The 14046-nt window shown below is 36.9% G+C and overlaps 1 long non-coding RNA gene across 2 annotated transcripts in view; it reads right to left on the bottom strand.

Annotated features, from left to right (window-relative positions):
- The window catches only part of LOC139079897 (uncharacterized), a 90118-nt gene that overhangs the window by 48280 nt on the left and 27792 nt on the right, over window positions 1-14046 (bottom strand). The gene's annotated exons all lie outside the window — the stretch shown is intronic.

Raw genomic sequence — 14046 nt, forward strand, 5'->3', positions numbered from 1 at the left:
CGAGCAAGGCTTCACTCACTTTTCTGGGGAGGATTCCCACAATTACAACATTCTTGTTTTGAATTATCTCTTTTTTGCTTTCCTCATGTTTAGTCAAAATGTTTTTCCTTGTACACTTAGTCTTATTAATTATAGTTTTATTCCTTTGTACCACATTCAATAATTCTCTCTGCCACTTGAAAGATGAGTAAGTGGTTATGACGCTCCCCTCCTTAGCCTTTTGCCAGGTAATGCATATTTTTTCATACCCTTTATTTTCCCTCATGAGATTAATTATTCTATTTTGTAAATTATTGCAGTTTCTCTTCACTGAATCCTTCTCCTCCAAGACTATTTCCAAATTTGAAGGGATTAGATGTCCCAATATTAGTCAACCCTGTGCCGTCACTATTCTGAACTATGTTAATATTTGTTAACCATTTAATCCTCACAACAGCTCTATGCAGTCAAAGCCGAGCTTAGTATTTTAGCAATTTTACTGATGAGCATGGAAAACTTAAATAATTTGCCTACGCTTATTCATCTAGTAAGTAGCAGAACGAGGACTGGAATTCTGTCCTTCCGGTTCTAGAGCCCATGCGTTAACCCCTATGCCACAATGTCTCTCATAACAGCTCCCCTTTTAGATTAAATTTGAACTATTATTTCCTTTATTCACAATATGAGCATATTTATGGAAAACCAAAAGTCAAATCAGGGTCAGGAGAAAGCATATTTAAATGACTTTTTCTTATGCTGTGACAATACAATTCAGTAGACATTCCATCTTCTCTATTTAATCCCAACTCAAAATACGAATCAAACAGCCTGCCATTCTCCCACTGTCATTTCATGGGCTCTTGGAGACATTTTGACTCCAACAACTGCTTTTTACAATACAGGTATTCCCAGGGAGAGTTATATTTTAGCTATTGTCAGCTAACATTGTATGGACATCTTATTACCGTAAAAAGAATAAGTGAAAGTTACATGACAATACAAAGTGAACACTTAGATATATTTCACTTGTCTAAAGTAGACACTTCTACTTTCTGATTTTCTACAATTCACATTTATCAATATGTCATCAAAAATTATTTATTTTTAAACAGATTGCTCTGAATTGTAGTGTATGTTTTAGTTATATGGTATCTGCATCTTTTTTCAAGTTGGACACAGTCTAAAAAATTACATATTCACTCTCCAAATCCTTATGGGATACCTATGATATTGTAGGCATTGAAATAAGTGTGATATATTTAAGAGAGAGAGAGGGGTATCAAATAAATAGGTATCCTGCCCTGGAGCACAGTTAGTGGAGATGAAAGAAGAAGTGAAAACATATAACACTGAGAAAAACACCATAAATAGGACATATTCCCAAATAAAGATAGCAAGCTATACTTTTAACCTTAAATTAAACCTGAGTAAACATATGTCCTTACAAGAATTAGAGCAGTAAAAAGAGTAACCTACAGCCATAGCAAATTGTATACTATAAAAAGTTAACAATGAAAATTTCTTAGTTAGCATGACTGATGAATAAAATAGCCCAGCGCCTTACTTACAGCAAATATCAATAAATACTTGTAGAAGGAGCAATAATGTACATAATACAACTCCACTTGTGCCAAAGTCTGTTGTTTCTTTGATTTATATAATGGATCTGAACCTATCATCCATGAGCCCACCTTCCACTAGGCATCAGAGGAAAATTACATAACAATAATAGTAGTAATAATATGAAAAATATAAGTAATTAACTTACTCTTTTCATTATAAAACATTCTCTTTCAGGTAAACCCAGCCTCTTAATTCTAGGCTGTCAGTAATTTCCCCAACCTTACTCTACAAACACCAAAAAAAAAAAAAAAACAAAGGAGGGGCCAGCCCCATGGCATAGTGGTTAAGTTCAGCATGCTTCACTTCTGTGGCCCAGGTTCACGAATTTGGATCCTGGGCGTGGACCTATACCACTCATCAGCCATGCTTTGGTGGTGACCCACATATAAAATAGAGGAAGACTGGCACAGATGTTAGCTGAGGGCTAATCTTCCTCAAGCAAAACAGGGGAAGATTGGCAACAGGTGTTAGCTCAGGGCAAATCTTCCTCAGCAGAAAAACAAAACAAAACAAAAAAAGAAATAGAGTGTCCAGATGGACAAGGAGCCCCTCATCACTCACTGTCCCCCAGGACTTCACAGTTGTCTGATGCTAGGTGGCTGCTCTGGTCAGGGCCCTGGACAGCTGGCTACCCCCATATGAAGTTGTTGCTGGTGGAACCCTTGGTTTCCTCTCTCCTGAATCAAACTACCAGTGTCCTCATGCCTAATGTCTAACGTTGGCTCTCCATGAATTCAGCTCATGGCTCTATCCAAGCAGCACAGTCAGCAGCATCTGGATGTCTAGACGTGGACCTAAAACCACTCTCTCCCTCCATCATCCTATATCTCTTCATTCAGTCTCATGCACATAAACCAACAGTTGAGTCTGAAAATCTGCCAGCATAAACATTGAAGAGCAAGCAAACGGAATGGCCCAGTGTCTCCTTTAAAAGACTAAAACCACTCAGTTGCCCCCCAGTGCCATCTCAACTAACGAGTCCTGTTCCAGTTTGCTAGTATCTCCTAATAGTTTGAACATTTGGGAATCAGTTCACTTTAACTTTTGGTCTTTGCTATATTTGCTTAATATTTCTATTAAGCACATTCAATTCTTTAAACTTTTTTAATAGAGAGAAAAATGTTTTGACTTTTGTTTTTCATGAGGTACAGAATTTCTGGCTGCACTAAAATATTAGCTTTACTTTCTCCCTAAGCAAATTTATGTTATAGCGCATACATTAAAAAGAAGAAGAGAAGTAAGAGAAACATACTGAGACAGAGCTATCTTTATAATCACTGCCGACTTGCCCTTTCCCTCATCCCCGGTTTCAAAAAAGACAACATAAAGCTTCATGCTGGCATGTTAACCACAGTCAGGAAGAGAATGAGCTCAACTGTGTATATAAAAACTTGGTTGTTTTTCTTTGATTCACCCGATAGCATCACGCTGGGTCAGTTTCTTGTTTATGCTATCTTTATTGTTTCTGGTCTTAGAACAATAAACAGCCCTAAGTGGTTTCAGTTACAGCAGCAAAACTGTGCAAATGAACTTTGGCTTTGTTTCATGTTGAATAGGGGGTTTTTATGATTTTATAAATGGTGATGTTTAGGAATCTTGCCAACACTGTTCTATAAACAGTGAAGAGTCACATTTGCCAGCTCTAGGCCTTTAATCACCCAAATATTCTTCCCCTGATATGGATAAAATATTTTTACCCTTGTTCCATGGAGATGAATAGGAATGAGCACATTATCTGTGGATTCAACAACTATTTGCATAAACAAGGTATTGGAATGTTTTTGCTGGTCATGTATCCACAAGCTGATACTTTTTTTGTATGGCTTCTTTAATTGTAGGAAAAAGTTAGCTGTCACTCATTTTTAACAAATATAACACAGCTATATCAGAAAGGATAAATTAAAGGATAAATTTGTGGTAACAAAGAGTGACACCCCCCCCTTCCCAATCACGTACTTTCACAGAATAAAAGTTTACATATAAACAAAGTACACAGTCAGGAAGCAATCCTACCTCACGTTTCCATGATCACCTAGGCAGAGGAAATTCTGGAGACTATTGCACTAACAAATAAATGCTCCAGAACTACTAACACAGGCACTCCATCCACAAGAAGTCCAGGAAATTCAACCTTCCATTTGCCTGAGAGCAGTGACATAGTAAGGCATCGGTTCATTTACAGAACCTGACGTTTCAATCTTATAGAATGTTCTAAAAAAGAGTCGTCTCTTTTTTTTGATGACAATATTAGTCAGCTAGGGCTTCCATAACAAAATACCCAAGTCTGGGAGGCTTAAACAACAGAAATTTATTTTTTTTATTTTTTTTTATTTTTAAAGATTTTTTTTTTATTTTTATTTTTTTCCTTTTTCTCCCCAAAGCCCGCCAGAACATAGTTGTATATTCTTCGTTGTGGGTCCTTCTAGTTGTGGCATGTGGGACGCTGCCTCAGCGTGGTTTGATGAGCGGTGCCATGTCCGCGCCCAGGATCCGAACCAACGAAACACTGGGCCGCCTGCAGCGGAGTGCACGAACTTTAACCACTCGGCCACGGGGCCAGCCCCAGAAATTTATTTTTTACATATCGGAAGGCTGGAAGTCCATGATCAAGGTGTCAGTAGGTTTGGTTTCTCCAGAAGCCTCTCTCTTTGGCTCGCAGATGGCCACCTTCTCACTGTGTCCTCACATGGTCTTTTCTCTGTGCACATGCATCCCTACTGTCTCCTTCTCTTCTTAAAAGGACACAGGTCATAGTGGATTAGGGCTCAACCCTATTGGCCTCATTTTAACTTAATCACCTCTGTGAAGGCCCAATCTCCAAATGCAGTCACATAGATTGAGACCCAACCATATGACCTCATTTAATGTTAATTACCCCTTTATAAGGTCTTTTCTCCAAATACAGTTACATTCTGAAGTACTGGAGGTTAGGATTTCAACATGAGTTTTTTGGGGGATACACTTCAGCCCATGACAGTGACCCATCACAGTCCTGTCAGTGTGTCTTTGCAGTTCAGACTTACAAGTCAAAAATAATTTGCAAGTTGAGGCTGGCCTGTGGCCTAGTGGTTGAGTTTGCACACTCTGCTTCAGCAGCCTAGGGTCCACAGGTTCAGACCCCCGGCATGGACCTACACACCACTCATCAAGGGATGCTGTGGCGGCCTCCCACATACAAAATAGAGGAAGACTGGCACAGACGTTAGCTCAGAGACAATCTTGCTCAAGCGAAAACAAAAAGAGGAAGATTGACAACAGACATTAGCTCACAGCCAATCTTCCTTACCAAAATGATAATAATAATTTGCAAGCAAAAAGTAAGGCTGAACAATATTGTAAAGCCTACATACGGCATTTAAAGAGTCTCAAGTATGAGAAAATTGTCTAACTATAGAAAATCTTTAATTTGAGTTTATTTTGGGATATTAATAGAAAACTTTGAATAGGAAATTTAGAACATTGCTTATATTGTTCCAATTCACATTTTCATTTTTGCAGAACATGCTGTATCAATTACCATTAAATTTAAAAGGGAGGAAAATTCCAAGTAAAAACTATCTGATATTAAGAATTAGAATTTACTCCTCATCAAACTGAAGAAATTATGGTAATAAAATTATTTGCCTTTAAAGGTCTGTGGCTTGTTTTTCATCTGACCTTTCATTAAGCATCTTGATTCAGCAGAATTAGGATAAACTATATTTACATATTCATGCGAAGCATTTTCAAAATGTGGTTCTGTGGAAGGAACCTATGGTGTGCTTTTAACTCTAAGCACATAACTATTTATAATTTTTTGTGTATCTTTATTCTAATCAGCTAACCTCACCGAGCTTCAATTTCATTACATGCATAAAAGAAGATAATAAGACCGAATTTTCGCCTTTAACAGAGGATAATATTTGAAAGTGGGTTGTAAATAGCAATCATATAAAATGTAATGAAAGCCAACTTCAGAAGATAAAGATCCGTAAGATATAAAAATTAAGTTTTATGAGGGTTTGGCAGGGATGGTGAACTATCAACAGAGAAAGGTTGTTAATTTTTGTAAGATTCATTTAGAGTCTTCTCTATTGTAGAAATATAAACAGATTCAATAATTCAATTCAAGTTTCTTTCAGTGGATCCTCTATTAAATCATAGAACTAAATTTCAACTAATATAAATCACAGAGGTCACCTAATACAAAGGATAGTGCTGATCACATTAAAACTAATCAATATAAAATACATTGTACACATGCCAAGGCTGAATAACTTTAATTTTTTTTGGCTGCACAGATGTTTCTGCAAAGAAAGCAATATTGCCAGTAGGAGTCCAGAAGTAACATTAAGTGCTATTTAAGAAATAGGGAAAAAAAATGGGGAGGAGATAGCATAGCACAATGCAAGATTAAAGGACAGTTTACAAATCGTACAAATTGTGTAAATAAGGGTTTGTGCAATGGTTTAAATTTTATTGTCATTACTTTTTAAAAATAATTATATCATTGATATTAACAAATAATATATAAAACACAGTGTTCCAATTCTTTACACTTTTAAGAGCATTCTTAGTTTTTTCTTCAAACAATCCTTTCTATGAAAATAATGGGTGAGAATTGCTCACCCTGGACAACTCAGATGACACTTATTTTCAACCTGCTTCATCTCCTTACCAGAAACATTTATTTCTTGACCCTGAGTATCACTCTGAATTTGTTAATTTCTGAAATCTAGAATTCAGAATATCCCCTGTCCTGCCTTCAGGTTCATCCTAATGAGTCTATTGTCCTTTGTCCTCGCAGGCTCCACGTCCTCCACTCCCTGGGCCCCCTAGTCAATCTGTCTCTGTACTGCTCTGTCTCTCAGTGTGCCCTGACGCCACAGAGGGTCCCTTTAAGCAGTTTCTCACCAGCATCTTAAAAGCCTACTTACCACCACCCATTTTATTCATTCCCTAATATTTAGTATATTTCACAACTTATTTTCCCACTTTAACTCATAGGCTGCCAAAGCAGTGCCAAATAATGACTCATTTCACCTCAGATTCTTGCATTCTTAACACCTCCAAATAATGAACATTTTGTAATTTATCTTTCATCGAAATTAAAAAATTAGGGGCCGGCCCCGTGGCCGAGTGGTTGGGTTCACACGCTCCGCTTGGGTGGCCCAGGGTTTCACTGGTTCAGATCCTGGGTGCAGACATGGCACCGCTTGTCAGGTCACGTTGAGGCGGCATCCCACATGTCACAACTAGAAGGACCCACAACTAAAAATACACGACTATGTACTGGGGGGACTTGGAGAGAAAAAGTAGAAAAAAAAAAGAGAGAAGATTGGCAACGGTTGTTAGCTCAGGTGTGAATCTTTAAAAAAAAAAATTTAAAAATTAGCTTACTCATAAGAATTCCTTCTCTTGAGAAAAATACAGAAAAGTATACAAGTGAGAGTAAAAATCAGTCAAAATCCCACTCTCCAGAGAGAATTATTATCAACATTTTGGTTGACATCCTTCCATCTCTTTCACTCTCTACCTTTTAGAAAACATTTTAGAGAGAATCAAATCTATCACTCTCTTAAGTTTTAAATTTGTCTTCACACTGATAAAGAATCACCATCTACCTCAAGAGTTACCAAAATATTCACCATTTTTCTTTCCTTCATTTTTAAAATTGTGTTTTTACTTTTAAATCTCTGGGTCATTTGCAATTTTTGGTATGTTGAGTAAGGAGAAGATTGGACTTTATTATTTTTACAAGTTTAGGCTGGTTTTTAACAATTATAAAATGTTAACAATTTTACAAGGTTGATCCAACATTATAGATTGAAAAATCCATCCCTCCTTTTGCTAATCCCTCATATCCTCCTCATCATATGCTAACTCATTATATTTACTCAAATCTATTTCTGGACTATGAATTTTGACCCACCTATCAATAAGCCTGGTCAAGTTGCAAATCCATGATGGTTTAATTACTGCAACCTTGTTACATATTTTAATATTTTACCAAGCACATTTTCCCCCATTATTCTTCTTTGCAAACCACTCTTTAAAGTTTTATTACTTATTATTTGATTTTATTTTAATGCCAATTAATTAAAATTATTTTTAATTTCCTTAACTCCTTTTTGGACTTGCTGCAGTGATCATTCAGTTTTCCTCTCCCTTCAACCCCTCTACCATTCAACAACTTTGTTCCACTCAGCAAGTTCAGTCACCTCAACATAAGAAGAACGTGGAAGTTGTTCATCCTGAAATTCTTCACCTTCCCAGGCTCGCTTTCAACGTGTCTCTAAATCCTAACGCTGTCTCTTTCTCCTCTTCCATATGAAGGAGAGTACCTCCTCTTTCTGTATCTAACTTCACCACAGCATGCTTTGGTTTTCCTTCTTCCATCTCTTTAGAAAGTCTTGCCCCATCTGAAATCTTTCCCCAGTCTTTTTTTCTTTTTAATTTTGGAATTTACCTTTCTTTCAGCCCATAAACAAGCTAAAATTTCCCTACCCTAGCCCTTTTTTTTGGCATCCTCCTCTCTGAAGGCCTCCCTGACCCTGAGTTCTTCTCTTGCCTCTCTGATACCTCATTGGTATCCTTCTCTGTTCCATTTTCTGTAATTCCCATATACCTGCATATTCCATGATGCTCTATCCTTGGCGTTCTTCTGTTTAATTTCTACACTTACTCCGTTTGCAGTCTCGATTATTCCCAAAATTTAAACCATGACCTCTATGCAAATGACCCCAAAATTAATCCTGGTACCACAGAATCACAGATTATTAAACCTATTACTAATTTCATCCACAATCCGTTTCAAAGCAATAGCTTTACAAATGAGCAAACCAAGAAAGGATTGATCCAAGTTAGGGGCATAATCGGAAATAAAATTTAGGTTTTGACTCTAAATTTGACTTTTATCCTACTCTTCAAGCATACATGTTTAAGCTTTCTGTGGAAATTCTCTACCTATGAATCCCACCAGCTCTGCAAACTCATCAACCTCCTTTGCCTATAGACGCAAGTCCAAAACTTCTAAACACCAAAGCATTCAGTGTTCTCTGAACTCACTACTATCCACCTCTCCATCCTGTCTCCTGTTAGATCCTTTTATACGTACTATATTCCAAACAAACTAGTCTATTGCCCTGTTCCTAAATTAAGATCTGTTTTACTTTGCTTCCATCTTTTAATTCACATTACTCCTCTCAACTGAAACATCCTTTTCTCTCACTACCCTTTCCATCTCCACCTAATAAATTCCTACCCATTACCTAAAGTTCAATGCAAGCAACAACTATATCATGGTGTCCAATCTGATGACCTCCCATTCTTTCATCCAGAACATTTTATTTTCCTATGTTAAGCTCCAATATCACTTCATATCTCTCTCGGCACTTCTATTTTGACTTGTATTTGACAGTTATTTGGGTGTTTGTTTTATTTCACTAGTAGATTATAAACTCCATGAGGTCAAGTATTCCTCTTTATATGATACACATCTTCTTGATCATAGTTTATAATTAAGTATGTCAATATTAGGTGAGAGACTAAAATGAATTCCTTGCTTTCATCAATGACTACCTTCTGAAAATTTTTTAAGTATTCAATGAAATTGATCTTATTTCATATAATTTCCATTAGACCAGGTTAATAAAAGCAGAATCTTCAGACCCTTCTAGAGATATTCAACCTATACCAAGATCAAAATTTTCCTATTAGTATCATAAGATTAGGACTTGTTTCATTAGGTAGAATAATCCATCTATTGAGGGGAAATATTTTAATTATCAAATCTAATAAGAAGAAAGATGTATCATTTTCCCACTGCTGCTGCAATATATTACCACAAACTTAGTGGCTTAAAACAATACAAATTTATCTTATAGTTCTAGAGGTCAGAAGTGCAGTATCTGTTTCATTGGCTAAAACCAAGGTATCAGCAGGGCTGGTTCCTTCTGAATTCTCTGGGAGAGAATCTCTTTCACTGGCCTTTCCAGTTTCTAGAGGCAATCTACATCCTTGGCTCCTTCCTTCATTTTCAAAGGTAGCAGTGTATCATTTCCCTCCTCTCTGATCTCTGCTTCCATCTTCTCTCTTCTTTCTCTCACTCTGCTACTGCTGCCTCCCTCTTACGAGGACCCTTGTGATACATTGGCCCCACCCAGATAATCCAGGATCATCTCCCCAAGTCTTAATTTGAGCATATCTACAAAGTTCCTTTTACATGTAAGGTAACATATTCACAGGTCCCAGGGATTAGGACATGGACATCTTTGTGGGGATCATTATCCAATCTACTATAAGAGGTTAACCCAAAGAACATTAAAATCTAAAATCCTGAGAAAACAAAAAGCTTAATCACAACTATTAGAGCCACATTTCCAGAATGACATGGTCTCTAGGTGATAGAAGATCTCTAAACAGGATTTAGGAAAGACCTAAATATGAGCAAGTGGCAAGATTCACAAAAAAGAAAACCAGGATAAGGGACTGGGGAGTGACATTTCCAGGCATGCTGCATTCTACCACTTGCCACCAATTCTGCTCTCTTCTTAGGCCACTAAGTTAGCCAGGATGAGAAGCACTGGACATGATGAACAAAACAGGTAGTGCTGAGCAAAGGAGAAACCAAAGGCATGGACAAATCCATCACGAAAAGTGTCTGAGTACATAGCCAACCCCCAAAACAAATTACGTAATTTTGGTGATTCTGCATAAGAATCAAATGCTTAAATTTGCATTCAAACTGGTATTGCACGAGATATAGATGAACAGTAAAATTCATGCTAATGATTTAAAATTTTAATTTTTCTTTACTTAGAATGATATTAAATAGCAAATAAAATACATCATGGTAAGTCAGAGAGAAATCATGAAAGGAAGGAAAAATCTTCATATGTTAGTACCTTTAGTAGGACTTTTTTCCTGCTTTTGGAACAAGGGCCTCACATTTTCATTTTGCACTTGACCCCACAAATATGTATGGACCTGCACACCTACTAGCCGATTGGTTTGAGCATAACATAATTGATACAGAATTGAGTTGCATGAAGATCAAAACCTTGAAGGAATTCAATCACATTTCTGCTGTCCTTTCCTGAACATGGCTTAGTTCTAAATGTTCACTGCTTCCTGTAATAAGTGCATCATGCTAGTCTCAAAGCTTTCTTTGTTTTGCCTTAAAACTTAGGTAACCTGCCTCTTTCCATACATAAAAAATATATATCCTCTATTCCTCATGTTCCCTGACTCTGTAATCTTTGGTACCATGTTACCAAGCCACAGATTACCCTCTCTCATATTAAAATAAGAGGCTGGTGTGCATGTGGCATGCTGAACTCTGTGTGCAAGGGTCCGAATAAATCTTTTGTGGCCTTAATTACAGGTAAGACCACATTAAGACCATGCGACAAATGTTACCTATGAATATGTGATAGCTCAATCATTTTAAGGGAAATGTTGAAATTCAAACATTTCCTTGTTAGAAATTGTAAACTCCTGAAAGCTGACCACAGTTTATAAGCTTGCAGTGTTTTACTGGAGCTATTTTTAAAAGTGTTGATGGTGGGAGGGACGATATATGGATTTACTTCTGAAAGCAAAGCTGTGTTGCTTTACACTTCAAATTAGTGGTTAAAAATGGCTCATCCTGGAGCCCAGAGATCTTCAAAGCTGTATCAGGAACCATCAAAGGAACTGGACCAAGGATGCCAACTGGACAGGATTCCAGGCTCCTTTCCTACACCACTGCTCCAGCCATTGCAGCTCCAAGTAATAAACTAGACTCTCATATAAAGCTTTTGTTTGATGAAACCATGCTGAGGCTTAAAGGAAAACACAGCAAATAGGAAAACTCTCCCCACCACTTCACAGAATAACTTGATCTTTATAAGACAAAAGGAATCAAAGATAAAAAGAATGTGAAGGATTTTCTCAGTAAAAGAAGTTTCTTCTTTTAGCAATGATTTTTTATAAGATCACCACTGATAGATGAATAAAAGTTATGCATTTTATACTCCTTTCTTTCTTTAATGAAGACACTTAACTGGTCTTAAAAATTAGAATCACTGGAATGAAATATAACATATTGATGCCCCAGGAAACATTGTACATTGCAGGCCATCTGGCCCCTACACTAAAGAGACCCACAATAGCATAATCTGTAATATGGAGTTAGTGTCTATATTGGGCCTATTCCTCCCATCAATTTAGTGGAATAGCATTATACATCATCTAATTTATTATAAATTTACTACATATTTAGTTTACTAATTTAAAACTACATTGATTTGGCATTTAAGACAGAGAGAAAGATAATTTGCAAAGTCCCTGCAATTTCAATCCAACATCTCACTTAATTACGCTGTGCCCCAGGTATTAGATGTAGTCAAACCATGTAGGGGATATGGAATGAATGTGTGAATTAACTTGACGAGCCCCCAACTGTTGACAAAGCAGTTGAAAAACGAGAGTAAGCTCTTTTGAAGAGGCATACTTTTTAAGACAGTAGACGGTCTCTTTCACAATAGCCTGGCAGAGCTCTCGGTCGTCAGTCACCAGCATCCATACTTTGGGGACGCAGATCCATTCAGGCTTCTGACGCAACACATGCAAGACAAAGCTCCTGCTCCGCAGTCGCTGACACACCAAAGGAGGGCTTTCCAATCTGTTAGGTTTCATAAACCAACCAAATGCCAATAAGCCAAAAGTGTTTTTACAGATCTTTTGTCTTCTACTTTTTGGGGAAAATACTCTATATTACTAAAAGCTAGGACAGAGAATGGCTATACATTCCTTCTCATATCACAGGATGCTGACAGACTGTACTCTGAGTTGGAAGGATTCCAACAGCATGCTTTGAGACATTTTGATTAGTGTTATCCAAAGCAACGCAAACTGAGAAAAAAATCACTAATCCACTAACGTTTTTAAAAGATCACAATCTGGGTGTCAAATGTAACCCGAACAAACATTGGATGCTTCATACTCTATTATTTATCATCCCTTTGAGTTCATAAATAAAAATTTGCATTTCAATATTTCTCTCCATCAAAGATCTCCAAGATTTCACCACTTAATTTTTATATTGTTTTCTATTGCAAAAGCCACACATTCTTTTAAGATTTTAGTAAATAAGGCGTAGAAAATAAAGATTACCTAACCCCCAGAGATATCTCTATTAAAAGTTTGTTTCCTTCCAGCATTTTCCCAACACATAGTTATATAATTTTTTTCTTAAAAAATGAATAAGCTAATATATTTAAAAATGGTTAAGATGGTAATTATATGTTTTTGATCACAATTAAAATTTTTTTAATGAATAAGTTTTTGGTATATATTCTCCATATAAAATTTTATCATAATAATATTGTGAACATTTTTCTATATTATGGTATTATTCTGTAATATCATTTTAATGTATAAATAATATTGTATCATAATAATGTATTACAATACATTAACAAATCCCCTATCAATAGGAGTTTCTCTTGCACAAAGCTGAGATGATCTTCCTCATAGCTCCATATTTTCAAATATCTTGTTTGTTAGGTTAAATTCTAGCCAGAGAATTATTAGATCAAAAGCTAAGGAAAAATTTAAAGCTTTTGACCTTTCTGTAAAAGTTTCTCAGTAGATTACATTATTGTTCCAAATTAACCTCCTCCTTCCATTAAGAGGATTATTCATCTATTGCCATGTGACTTACAATGCCCTTTGTGGAAGGAGAATTTATTCTTGTCCCATTGCTATTGAGTATGGATATACGACTTACTTTGACCAAGGGCATATAAAAGGTGTGACCTATACCACATCCAAGTAGAACCTTTAAGAACCACTGTGTTTTTGCCACAGCTCTTTCTCTCTTTTTTCTCTGACATTAGAAATGGGTATTCCAGATGAGAGCTGTTTCATCAGCTTGGATTATAGAATAAAAAGGAGCAAAGAACCATGTGGATAATAGCCACCAGCCTACTGTAGTGACATCGGAGGCATAGCCCCAACCACAGCCAACAGGAATAGAATGAAGCCCACCACAAAAAAAAGGCATGTAACATGAGCAAGAAATATACCTTTGTCTTTATAAGCTACTGAGATTTGGGGGTTGTTTGTGACTGCTATACTACAGCACACACTGATTGTGATAGATCACACAAATGGCTGCATTTCTTCATGCTTACCCTGTATCCACACTGTTGTGCCACTCAGGATGAACCCCAAAATTTGGTTTTGGTGTTAAGACTAATGATGTCACACACACGAAGAGGGCATGAAAAGATGTGATACTTAGATAATGAGACTTTTAAGGAGAGCAGAGCATGTCTCCCACGCAGATCCTAACACGGCTGGAGAGAGCAGGGAAACGACCTGGCCTGGAGTTTTTAGGATGGCTAAGAGGTAAGAGGTTCCTGTGTGGACAGGGGCTTGAGTGGTTTGAACTTCCCACCAGCTCTAAAGGAGGGTGTA

This window comes from Equus przewalskii, chromosome 27, assembly GCF_037783145.1.
Source record: "Equus przewalskii isolate Varuska chromosome 27, EquPr2, whole genome shotgun sequence".
In the NCBI taxonomy this organism is placed as follows: domain Eukaryota; kingdom Metazoa; phylum Chordata; class Mammalia; order Perissodactyla; family Equidae; genus Equus; species Equus przewalskii.